The following is a 13,816-nucleotide window of genomic DNA, read 5'->3' as shown; positions in this document are numbered from 1 at the left end:
CTATTATGTCATTTAAAGCTTCTGTTTCCTTATTTATTTTCATTTTGGATGATCTGTCCATTGGTTAAATGAGGTGTTAAAGTCCCCCAGTATTACTGTGTTACTGTCGATTTCCTCTTTTATAGCTGTTAGCAGTTGCCTTATGTATTGAGGTGCTCCTATGTTGGGTGCATATATATTTATAATTGTTTTATCTTCTTCTTAGTTTGATCCCTTGATCATTACATAGTGTCCTGTAGTGTCCTTCCTTGTCTCATGTAACATTCTTTATTTTAAAATCTATTTTATCTGATATGAGTATTGCTACTCCAGCTTTCTTTTGATTTCCATTTGCATGGAATATCTTTTCCCCTCCCCTCACTTTCAGTCTGTATTTGTCCCTAGGTCTGAAGTGGGTCTCCTGTAGACAGCATATATATGGGTGTTGTTTTTGTATCCATTCAGCAAGCCTGTGTCTTTTGGTTGGAGCATTTAATGCATTCACATTTAAGGTAATTATTGATATGTATGTTCTTATGACCGTTTTCTTAATTGTTTTGGGTTTGTTTTTGTAGGTCCTTTTCTTCTCTTGTTTTTCCCACTTAGAGAAATTCCTTTAGCATTTGTTGTAGCGCTGGTTTGGTGGTGCTGAATTCTCTTAGCTTTTGCTTGTCTGTAAAGCTTTTGATTTCTCCATCGAATCTGAATGAGATCCTTGCCAGTAGAGTAATCTTGTTTGTAGGTTCTTCCCTTTCATCACTTTAAGTATATCATGCCACTCACTTATGGCTTGTAGAGTTTCTGCTGAGAAATCAGCTGTTAACCTTATGGGAGTTCCCTTGTATGTTATTTGTCATTTTTCCCTTGCTACTTTCAATAATTTTTCTTTGTCTTTAATTTTTGCCAATTTGATTACTGTGTGTCTCGGCGTGTTTCTCCTTGGGTAAATCCTGTATGGGACTCTCTGTGCTTCCTGGACTTGGGTGGCTATTTCCTTTCCCATATTAGGGAAGTTTTCGACTATAACCTCTTCATATATTTTCTCGAGTCCTTTCTCTCTCTGTTCTCCTTCTGGGACCCCTATAGTGCAAATGTTTTTGCGTTTAACGTTGTCCCAGAGGTCTCTTATGCTGTGTTCATTTCTTTTCATTCTTTTTTCTTTATTCTGTTCTGCAGCAGTGAATTCCACCATTCTGTCTTCCATGTCACTTATCCGTTCTTCTGCCTCAGTTATTCTGCTATTGATTCCTTTTTGTGTATATTTCATTTCACTTATTGTATTGTTTATCCCTGTTTGTTTGTTCTTTAATTCTTCTATATCTTTGTTAAATATTTCTTGCATCTTTTCGATCTTTGCCTCCATTCTTTTTCCGAGGTCCTGGATCATCTTCACTATCATTATTCTTAATTCTTTTTCTGGAAGGTTTCCTATCTCCACTTCATTTCATTGTTTTTCTCGGGTTTTATCTTGTTCCTTCATCTGGTACATAGCCCTCTGCCTTTTCATCTTGTGCATCTTTCTGTGAATGTGGTTTTTGTTCTACAGGCTGCAGGATTGTAGTTCTTCTTGTTTCTGCTGTCTGCCCTCTGGTGGATGAGGCTATCTAAGAGGCTTGTGCAAGTTTCCTGATGGGAGGGACTGGTGGTGGTTAGAGCTGGCTGTTGCTCTGGTGGGTAGAGCTCAGTAAAACTTTAATCCGCTTGTCTTCTGATGGGTGGGGCTGGGGTCCCTCCCTGTTGGTTATTTGGCCTGAGGCAACCCAACACTGGAGCCTACCTGGGCTCTTTGGTGGGGCTAATGGCTGACTCTGGGAGGGCTCACGCCAAGGAGTACTTCCCAGAACTTCTGCTGCCATTGTCCTTGTCCCCTGATGAGCCACAGCTGCCCCCGCCTCTGCAGGGGACCCTTCAAACACTAGCAGGTAGGTCTGCTTCAGTCTCCTATGGGGTCACTGCTCCTTCCCCTGGGTCCCGATGCACACACTACTTTGTATGTGCCCTCCAAGAGTGGAGTCTCTATTTCCCCCAGTCCTGCCAAAGTCTTGCAATGAAATCAAATCCTGCTAGCCTTCAAAGTCTGATTCTCTAGGAATTCCTCCACCTGTTGCCAGACCCCCAGCTTGGGAAGCCTGATGTGTGGCCCAGAACCTTCACTCCAGTGGGTGGACTTTTGTGGTGTAAGTGTTCTCCAGTTTGTGAGTCACCCACGCAGCAGTTATGGGATTTGATTTTATTGTGATAGCGCCCCTCCTACCATCTCATCGCGGCTTCTCCTTTGTCTTTGCATGTGGTGTGTCTTTTTTGGTGAGTTCAAGTGTCTTCCTGTCAATGATTGTTCAGCAGTTAGTTGTGATTCTGGTGTTCTTGAAAGAGGGAGTGAAAGCATGTCCTTCTACTATGCCATCTTGAACCAATCTCAATTCTGCAGTAATTTTCTGTTAAGCTCTTTTCTCTCTCCGAAAAGTTCAGCAGGTCCCCAAGACCGTCTTTGCTTCTGACACTTACATCATGTTCTGAGGTCTCCAAGACCACCATCAGGTTTAAGAATTCACTAGAAGGAGTCACAGCACTCAGCAAAGCTGGTATACTCACAGTTCAGTTTATTACAGTGAAAAGCAACAAGTTATAATCAACCAAGGGAAGAGGCACATGGAGCAGGGTACAGGAGACACAACTACAGAGCTTCCACTTGTCCTTTTCAAATAGAGTCATGCAGACAGTGCTTACTTCTCCCAGTAATGGTGTGTGGAAATATACATGGAATATTGCAACCAAGGAAGCTCACCCAAGCCTTGGTGTCCAGTTTTCGTTTGGCCTTGGTCATGTAGACATGGTTGACCACCTGTGTGACTGATCTTAGTCTGTAGCTCCTCCAGAGCTCCTTAGCTGCTGCCATGTGGCCCAAAGCACCCTCCCCCAACCATAAATCATATAATTAGCAGAGACTATGTGGCATGACCCAAGGACCTCAGGTAAACAAAAACACTCTTATCAGGCAGGATATGCCAGAGGTTTAGAGGTTACCTTCTAGGCGTTGAGGGAAAAAGGGCAAGACTGTTTTTAGGGCAAGGTTAATCTTTTACTGTGCACCACTTATAGCTGAAAATGCATTTCGAATTTTTGTTTCTTAAGTTAATTTTGCTTGCATTTTCCCAGATAATTTGTGTTTTATCAACTTTTTCAAATTTTGGTTGAAATGTAATCTTATGTATTTTCTTATGTATTTTCTATTTTAATTGTCTCTGTTTTTAAAAAAAATCCATTTTCTCCTTTCTAAGCTTTAAATTTGTATTTTTAGTAACTTTTCTTACTGAAATTTGTCAATTTTATTATTATTTTTCTTTCCTTAGATCTACAAAAGTTAATTCAACAGTTCCTATACTTATTCATTATTTTTATGCTTATTTTTAATGTCTCCTGTTTCTTAAGTTTGTTTTATTGTTTTACTACCCCGAAATTCTTTTCAATTATCAATAATTGTGCCTCAGATAAACCTCATTGGCTATAATACTGCCACTGCATAAAGTTGAGAATCTTGAATTACATGCCTTATTTATTAACACTTTTTTTAAAATTTAGTAATAGAAGTCTTCACGACTATGAAATGTTCTGGAACATCACAGATTTTTTTTCCAAAATTTTAATCTTGCTTTATTTTAATTAAACTTTAAAATTTTGTGGTAGTTGTAGATTCACCTGCATTTGTAAGAAATAATATGGAGAGATCTCCCATGTATATACTTTGCCAAGTTTGACCCAGTGATAATATCTTGCAGAACTATAGTACAGTACCACAACCAGGATATTGACATTGATACACTCAACATACAGATCATTTTCATCACCACAAGAATCTCTCAGGTTGCCCTTTTATATACATACCCACTTCCATCTCAGTCAGCACTGTTAACTCTTAGCAACTACTATAATTTCTGTAGTTTTGTCATTTCAAGACTGTTATATAAATGGAGTCATATAATATGTAACCTTTTGGGATTGACTTTTTTTTTTTACTCATCTTAAGTCTATGGAGATTCATCCAAAATGTTGTATCAGTAGTTTGATCCTTTTTATTGCTGAGTAGTATTCCGTGGTAAATAAACCACAGTTTGCTTAACTGTTCACCTTTTGAAAGACATTTGGCTTGTTTCCAGTTTTGAGCTATAAAGCTGCTATGAGCATTTGTGTATAGGTTTTTGGGTGAACATAATCTTCATTTCTCTGGGATAAATCCCCAAGAGTGCAATTGCTAGGTTGTATGGTAGTTGCATGTTATTTCTTTTTCAAAGTGTTTGTACCATTTTACGTTTCCACCAGCAATGCATTAGTCCACCTCCTCTGCATCCTTGTCAGCATTTGATGTTGTCACTATTTTCTCTGATGGTTGTATAGTGATATCTCATTGTGATTTTAATTTTTATTTCTTGAGTGACTAATAATGTTGAACATCTTTTCATATGCTTATTAGCCATCTGTATATCTCTTTTGTGAAAAGTTTCTTTATGTCTTTTGCCCATGTTCTAATTGGATTATTTAATTTTTTATTGTTGAGTTTTCTGAGTTCTTTATATATTTTAGATACTACTCCTGTGTTACATATGTAGTTTGCAGATATTTTCATCCTATCTGTACCTTGTCTTTTTATCCTCTCAATAGGTTCTTTTGCAGAGCAAAAGTTTTTTAATTTTGATGGAAGTTCAGCTTATTTTTTTTCTGTTATGGATCATGCCCTTCTTGTCAAATGTGTGAACTCTTTGCCTATCTTTAGATTCCAAAGACTTTCTCCTATTTTTATTCCTTAAAGTTATACATATATATATATTTAAATATTTTATTTACTTATTTATCTATCTATCTATTATTTATTTATTTATTTTGGTTGCACTGGGTCTTAGTTGTGGCATGTGGGCTTTTTTTTTTTAATAAATTTATTTATTTATTTTTATTTTTGGCTGCATTGGGTCTTCGTTGCTGCGCATGGGCTTTCTCTAGTTGCGGCAAGCAGGGACTACTCTTCATTGTGGCCTGCGGGCTTCTCATTGTGGTGGCTTCTCTTGTTGTGGAGCATGGGCTCTAGGCATGTGAGCTTCAGTTGTTGTGGCTCGTGGGCTCTATAGCGCAGGCTCAGTAGTTGTGGCGCATGGGCTTAGTTCTCGGACCAGGGCTCGAACCCATGTCCCCTGCATTGGCAGGCAGATTCTTAACCACTGCGCCACCAGGGAAATCTCAACATGTGGGCTTCTTAATGGTGGCATGCAGCCTTCTTAGTTGCAGCATGTGGATTTTTAGTTGTGGCATGCATGTGGGATCTAGTCCCCCGACCAGGGATCAAACCCAGGCCCCCTGCATTGGGAGCACGGAGTCTTACCCACTGGACCACCAGGGAAGTCCCTATAGTTGTATATTTTACATTTAAGTCTGTGATCCATTTTGAGTAAGTTTTATATAAGGTATGAGACTTAGGTTAAGGTTCTGCTTTTTTGGTTTGTTTGTTTTGTTTATGCTTTTGTACTCATGAATGTCCACTTGTTCCAGCACCATTTGTTGTTGAAAGGCTGTCTTTACTCCACTGAATTGTTCTTATACTTTGTCAAAGTCAATTGGACATATTTGTGTGAGTTTATTATTTCTGGGTTCTGTATTCTGCATCATTGATCTATGTGTTTCTTCCTCCATCAATGCCACACACAGTCTTGAATGTTGTATATGGTTATATATATATACATATATATATATATATATATATATATATATACACACACACATATGTATACATACATATATACAGTTGATCTTTGAACAACACAAGTTTGAATTACACTGGTCCACTTATAGATGGATTTTTTCAATAAATATGTACTACAGTACTACATGATCTGCAGATCTGAGAATGAAGAACCAAAGATACAGAGGGCTAACTGCAAATTATATGCAGACTTTCAACTGTATGGGGATCGACACCCTTAACCCCCACATTGTTTAAGGGTTAATTGTAGAAATGTGTAACAAAATTTGCAATCAGATAGACTGATCCCTACCACTTTTTTCTTCTTTTTCACAATTGTTTTAGCTATTCTAGTTCTTTTACCTTTCCGTATATATTTTAGAATAATATTGTCTATAAGAAATCTTGCTGGGATTTTGATAGGAATTGTTACGCTAGTGCATCAAGTCAGAGAGAAATAACATCTTTACTACAGTGAGCTTCCAGTCCATGAGCATGTTACATCTTTTCATTTATTCAGATATTCTTTGAATTCTCTCATCAGTGTTTTTTAGTTTTCAGCATGCAAGTCCTGTATTTTTTCTTGAGAAATTGTAAGTAGAATTCTGCTTTTAATTTTGGGGTTCACATACTCACTGCTCTTATGTAAAAATACCAAAAAATGTTTATTTTGAATCCTGTGACCTTGCTGAGCTCATTTATTCATTCTAGGAGTTTTCTTTTGGTTCATTGGGATTTTCTGTGTACACAATCATATCATCTGCAAATATAGATAATTTATTTATTTCTTTCTGATCTCTCTTCACTGTTTTTGCTTCCTGCACTGGTTGGAGTTTCCTTTACTATGTTGAGTAAGAGTGAGGTATGTGGATATCCTTTGCTCCTGATCTTAGTCTTTCACCATAAGTATTATGTTAGTAGTTTTTGGTAGATGCTCTTTATCAAGTTAAGGAAGTTCCCTCCTTTGTCTGTTTTTCTGAGAGGTTTTTTTGAAAACAAGAATGGATGTGAATTTTGTCAAATGTTTTTCTGCATTGACTAATCTGATACTGTGATTTTTATTAGCCTGTTAGATTACATTGAAAGATTGTATATTGATATATTGTATATTAAACCATTGATAGGTTTTTTAAATATTGAGCCAGGCTTTCATTCTTGGAATAATTTCCACTTAGTTATGAAGTACAATTCTTTTTTTTTTTTCTTAACTGCTGAATTCTATTTGTTAATGTTTTGTTAAGGATTTTTTCTCCTATACTCAGGGGTATTGGTCTGTAGTCTTCTTTTTTGTGTGCTTGGTCTGTTAGTTTTGTATCAGAGTAATACTAGCTTCATAAAATGAACTGAGAAGTGCTCTCTCCTCTGCTGTTTTCTGTAAAAGCTTGTGTAGAATTGGTATTAATTCTTCTTTACATGTTTTATTGAGTTCTCCAGAACAATCATCTGGGCCTGGAGATTTCTTTTATGGAAATTTAAAAATTATAATTCAAGTTCCTTATTAGTTATAGGGTTATTCATCTAATATTTCATATTGAATAAGTTGTAATAATTTGTGATTTTTGAGGAACTGGTCCATTTCATCTAAATTGTCATATTTATGTGCGTAGAGTTATTTATAGTATTTCCTTATTATCTGTTTAATATCTATAGGATCTGTACTTATGTCCTCTGTTTCGTTAATGATATTAAAATTTGTGTCACCTTTCTTTTTTTTCTTTATCATTCCTGTTAGTACACTGGCAATGTTATTGATCTTTTCAAAGGAGCAGCTCTTCGTTTCACTGATTTTCTCTATTTTTTTTTCTGTTTTCTATTTCATTGATTTTTTGCTCTTATTTTTATTGTTTTCTTCCTGTGGTTGCTTTGGTTTCTTTTGCTCTTCTTTTTCTAGGTTCTTGGGCTGGGAACTTAGATAATTGATTTGGACTTCTTCTCTTTTCTGATGTGTGCATTTAGTACTATCATTTTCCCTCACAGCAGTGCTTTAATTTTGTCTCATAAATTTTCAGACATTTTTATTTTCTTTCATTCAGTTTATTTTTTATCATTCCCTTTGAGACTTCCTTTTAATCCACAGTTTATTCAGAAGTGTGTTATTTAGATTCCAAGTGTTCAGAGATTTTCCTTTTATCTTTTATTGATTTCTAGTTTGATTCTGTTGTGGTCAGAGAGCACACTCTCTACGATTTCAATTATCTTAAATTTGTTGCAGTTTATTTTATGGTCCTGGACATAGTTTATCTTGGTATATTTTCTGTGGGTACTTGAAAAGAATGGATATTCTGCTCTGGTTGGGTGGAATGTTCTATAAATGTTGATCAGGTCCTATTGGTTGATGGTGTTGGTGAGTTCTTTTGTATCCTTGCTGCTTTTCTGTCTAGTTGTTCTGTCAATTATTGAGAGAGGATTGTTGAAGTCTTCAACTATAATTGTACATTTTTCTATTTCTTTTTCAGTTCTAACAATTTTTGCTTTACATGTATTGCAGCTCTGTTGTTTGGTATATACACATTTAAGATTGCTAATCTTGGTGGATTGATCCTTATATCATATAATGTTCCTCCCTGTTTCTGGTAATTTCCTTTGCTCTGAAGTTTATTTTATCTGATATTAATGTAGCCACCTCTGTTTTCTTTAGAGTAATATTTGCCTGTTACATCTTTTTCCATCCTTTCACTTTCAACCTGCCTATATTGTTATATTTGAAGTGAATTTCTTGTAGATAGTATATAGTTGGGTCTTGTTTCTTAATCTACCGTCCTAGTCTCTGTCTTTTAATTAATGTATTTAGACCATTCACATTAATATAATTTTAATATATTAGGACTTAAGTCTGCTATTTTACTTTTTTTTCTATTGTTCTTTCTTTTTTTCCCCTCTTTTTTCTTTTTCCTGTCTGCCTGTAGGTTACTTAAAATATTTTGAGAATTTAATTTTATTTATGGTGTTCTTGTTTTGTTTTTTGGTGCTGTGAACATGATATTTATAGTGGTTTTGAGTATATATTTTTACATAGCTTTTGAATGGCTGTTCTAGCTATTACATTACCTAGACATAATTATCATTCTAGTGATGTGGTTATTCAACCAATTTTCATGAAGTGTAGAAACCTTATCTCCCTTTACCTCCTTTTGCCCCTCACCATTTATAATAAAGTTGGCCTAAATATGTCTGAGACATACATTTAAAACCACATCAGATAGTGTTACAATTTTGTTTCAACCATCAAACATACTTTAGGAGACTCAAGAGGAGAAGGAAAGTCAATTCTATTTATCAATATTTTTACTTACTCTTTCTTTCAAGAAGACATTCCTGATGTTTCATGATTCCTTCTTTAATCATTTGATTTCATTTAGATAATGTCTTTTAGCCATTTTTAAAGGGTGTATCTGCTGGCAACAAATTCTTTTAGTTTTCTTTCCTTTGAGAATATATTGATTTTCCCTTCATTTCTGAAAGATATTTTCACTGAATATAGGATTCTGATTTCAGAACTATGTTATTTTGATTCTTGAAAAAATGTGCCACTTCCTTGTGGTCTCCATGATTTCTGATAAGAAATCCACTGTCATTTGAATTGTTTCCCTCCTATAGTTGTATCATTTCCCAGCTGCTTTGAAGAATTTTGTTTTGTCTTTAGTTTTCAGAAGTTTAACTATGTTTTGTCTTGGTGTGGATTTCTTTTGGCATTCTCTGGCTTTCAGATTCTTCAGCTCCAAATTTGGGATATATGAGGCAATAGGAAAACCAAGGAAGCTCACTCACCATCAGGTCTTTCCTTCAATCCTGAGGTCCCTAGCTGGTCTGTCTTGTTTCTCTTCTCTTTCAGAGTGCTTTTATATTTGTTTTGTATAAAATGTATCCTGGATATTTTACTTGTACCTGTTAGCAGGAGAAATAGGGAAAAGTACGTCTACTCCACATTCCCTGAAGTGGACGTCTACTGGCTTTATTTCAATAATTATTTTCTTGTTAAAAATTTCTTCTTGAAATATAATATCTAATCTAGTATCTGTTAACACAGTATATGTAAAGGTAGATGTTCTTATTGTTGACTTGGGAGTTGACTGACTCATATTTAACTACATGGTGGCTAGATATACTTAGTTTCTGGCGTAAATTCTAGTGTCTAGATGGTAGGCATTTACCAAATTGGTTCTAACTAAATCATGATAGTATCACCTCTTAGCCCCAAGTCTGATTCTCTGGCAATCTGAGTTAATAAAGTATATATTAGTCTCCTAAATGAAACTTTTAAAAGTAGTAGTACTAGAAGTAGTTCTTCTAGTCTCTTCTCCCTACCAGATAAAACTAGGTGGGTCACACCACCTAGGTATAATGTGTGACTTCTGATCCTCATGTGCTCTTTGCCTTCTCTGTCTTCATATTTTTTGGGTGTTGCAGGATATAAAAAGATGTTGGGGAGTCTGAGGAGGGAAAGTAGAAACAGTATTATGGTTTTATCATATCTCTTTTCACTCAGTTGAGATGTAGTTAATCATTTTTTTCTGGTTGGATATAAGCATGCCTCTCCAAGCCAGAGGGTCAGAGAGTGGGTGAGAAAGAAAATTCTTCACCCTTTAGGTGGGCCATCCTTGTTTTCAGTGCGATGCATGGATCAGTCATTGCCTGCTTTGCTCATTTAAGCTCCATTGGTTTAATAGTTAAAGGAAATTTCCTCCAAATTTAGACAATAGTTAGTCAGTTTTTAGTGTTGCTGTTTTTAATCTTTTTTTCTGGGTCCTTTTAGATATTTTTGGAGAAGGGAGCAGCAGCCACAGCCAGATGCCATTTAAAACTAAAATCTCCCAGACTAAGTCTTAAGGGAAATTTAAAAGTACAATAAGTCTAAGTGAAAGCAAGTTTTTTAAAATTGAATTGAACAGTTAAGTTGCTAAAATAATCTCTTCATTTAAAAATCAATGACATGGGCTTCCCTGGTGGCGCAGTGGTTGGGAACCTGCCTGCCAATGCAGGGGACACGGGTTCGAGCCCTGGTCTGGGAAGATCCCACATGCCGCGGAGCGACTAAGCCCGTGAGCCACAACTGAGCCTGCGCGTCTGGAGCCAGTGCTCCGCAACGGGAGAGGCCGCGACGGTGAGAGGCCCGCGCACCGCGATGAAGAGTGGCCCCATGAAGAGTGGCCCCCGCTCGCCGCAACTGGAGAAAGCCCTCGCACAGAAACGAAGACCCAACACAGCCAAAAAATAAATAAATAAATTAAATAAATATAAATAAATTAATTAATTTAAAAAAAAAATCAATGACATACAAAAATAATTTTATTGTTTGAATTTTTAAACCTTTTCAAATCTTTGAATCAACCTCCTCTTGGTACTTGAATACGTGCCATGTGCTGATCTGTAACTGAGCCAGTTTTCACATGTGGGCCTAAATTTAATACTTAATTCTGATAGACAACATGCAGGTCTTTATAAGCAACAAACCATTTGTAGACTTTTATTTTAACACTTTCCTAAAACTTAGATTTATTAGTAGTAATTTACATAGATAGATTTCTCAAAGATACTTGCTATTAATTACCTGCACTATTCTGTCAGTTTAGCAAGGGGGTCCCTTGGGTAGGCTAGAGGTACCAGTTAGATATTGCTACATTTAAAAAAATTCAAATTTAGAATCTTAGAACGGCAATCAGAAGCTTAGAACAGCTGTCTGTAACTCAGCTGGTGGTTTCTGCTGATTTGAACTGGGCCTGGTGAGGCTCACTCACATGTCTATGGTCAGCTGTGAATTGGTTATTTGACTTTGCTAATCTTGGCTCTGCTCGCTCATGTGTCTAGGGCCTCACCTGGGTCACTGCACTGGTTTACCTCTGTTCCATGTGTCTCATCCTCCAGCAGACTATCTCAGGCATGTTCTTGTGATGAAGCGGGTGTGGGGGAGCAGAGCACAGAAAGTGTACCGTATCTCTGGAGGCCTTGGTTTGGAACTGGCAAAAATGTCTCTTCCTTTGCATTTTATTAGCTAAGCAAGTCACAAGGGTTGACAAAATAGACTCTATTGATGAAATACAAAGTAACATTTAAAATGTTGTAGATATAGGGAGGGGTGAATAATTTTGGCCATTGCACTCAATCAACTCTTTTAGAACCGGGTGGAATTGGGACTAGGACCCTGTTTCATGCCTCCAGACAAGGTTTCTTTTTATTACACTAGCTTTCTTCCTACTTACCTAGTGTATGGAAGAATCAGTGTTTATAAGGGAAAAAACATTTGTGCCTTAGGGTATGTCTTAGTCCTCAAGTACTGATCTAGATAGTTCTGATGAATTCACATTCTTTTTATCTATTGAGTACTTAGTAGTTCTTCACAAAATCAGTTTTAGAGTAAATAGATTTTATGCAATAGGAAATGTCTGTTGCTTTCCAAATGATGTCAGTTTAGTGAATCTTTTGAAGGTTAAGAAGAACTTTTTACTTTGCTTTACTTGTTTATTCCTTTTGACTGTAGGTCTCAGGGAACCAGAGTGATAATATCAGGATTGTGTTACTCTAGTTATCAGGGTCTTAGGTTCACTTCACATCTTATATCCTACAAAAGTTATTACTATGAGTGAGTGATTCTTTTTGGAAAGCAAGTTATAGGGTAAGATATAAAGCTTCAAGGTATGTTTTACCTCATGTTGAAATTTTATCAGAGCCCACTCACCCCTCATAATTGCCCCTGCCTTTGTGGATCTGGAGATAGATGAAAAAGATAAAGTCGTTATGGAGTTGTGGCAGCTTCAAGCTGTCCTGTTTGTTTGTCCCCGAATCTTTCTACGCCAGTTCCAAAATCCCCTCCTGCCAAAATTAGGCTTGGAAAAATAACATATTTCGTATATGACATATGTTTGAAATTAGTGGGAAATGCAGCCAAGATTTAGAAATTAACAAGGAAAAAGTTATTTCTGAAAACATTTGGGAGCCAAAGAAGAGTGTTTGGCTTAAACCATTAGGGCATTTTATTGTTTAGTAAATTAAATAATTTTAAAAAATCCCAGAAGGAAAACATAACATTTCTTTTTTATAAGTATGTATGAATAATTCTTATTTAAAAATTATTTGTCACAAATTAAGCAAGAAGTCTAAATGTACCATGTGTAGACTAACTAATATTCTGATAAGCTGTGAAATATTTTTCTGTATGAAATTTTTTGAAATTAAATCATGTGCATCAATTTGTCTCATGTGTCAAAGGGATTTCTGTTAATCTGCTACCTGAAAATACACAGGAATAGGTGAAGGGATCAGAACTACAATCAAATCTTCCCTCTCTAATACAGAGCACTGTTTAGACCTAACTTCTTGATAAGTACATTGTCATATCTATGCTGAATGTAGAATTGTCTTCTTTGTCAACTTTTCTGTTTGAATTAATCTAATTCAAGGCAAGGAACATTCACTAGGCATTGTCTGTACAAGGCAGTGAGATGCTAAGGAGAGATACTAGAAGATTTACAAGCTAGTCCCCAACCACAGGAAACTTAAAGTATAGCTGAGAAGAACAGAGTTTCTTAAATGGGAGGTATTGTTCTTGCCAGGACCCTATTTATGGGAACTTGTGTTCCTTTAGAATCTTAGAGCAGTTTATAAGAAGATAAAGGCCTATCTGGGTTAAGAATCACAGAGTTGATTTGTTGATTCCATGATTCCAGGCTGGACTCATAGAAATGAGGCCATATGTGTTTTCAAGATCCTCAGAATGACACATTTTGAATAGGTTTTCATAAATTAGAGGAAAAATCTGTTCTGTCATTATAGTGTTTTGCCATGTCTTCCTACTTTGTCTCTTCCCATCATTATCAGATGGTATATTATCAAGGAATTGTCAGCCTGTCTGTATGACCTTTGCCCATGAAATAGAGATGTTTGTTTTTGGAGATTGCCTCTGTCTCTTCTTTGTTAGTTTTCAGCATCCTGTGACTTTGAGATGGATTCATCAATAGACTAGACAACTCACTAGAATTATGTAGATATTAAATGTCAGCTTAGTCAGATCTTCACTTTTGAGAATTTGAACTGAGAGATCCAGATCCCGAGAGATGATTCATAATTGTCCCTAATCTGGAAGTTCCTTCTCGGGGCCTGGTTCTGTTTCCTGGTCCT

At 36.2% G+C, this 13,816-nt stretch overlaps 1 pseudogene; it reads right to left on the bottom strand.

The window, feature by feature from the left end:
* Positions 1–3,430: 3,430 nt before the first annotated feature.
* On the bottom strand, positions 3,431–3,507 carry LOC133098466 (U4 spliceosomal RNA; annotated as a pseudogene).
* Between the last annotated feature and the right edge of the window lie 10,309 nt (positions 3,508–13,816).

The sequence above is a fragment of the Eubalaena glacialis genome, chromosome 9, assembly GCF_028564815.1.
Source record: "Eubalaena glacialis isolate mEubGla1 chromosome 9, mEubGla1.1.hap2.+ XY, whole genome shotgun sequence".
NCBI lineage: Eukaryota > Metazoa > Chordata > Mammalia > Artiodactyla > Balaenidae > Eubalaena > Eubalaena glacialis.
Note: the sequence above shows the minus strand (reverse complement) of the source record. Positions and strands in the feature narration are given on the sequence as shown.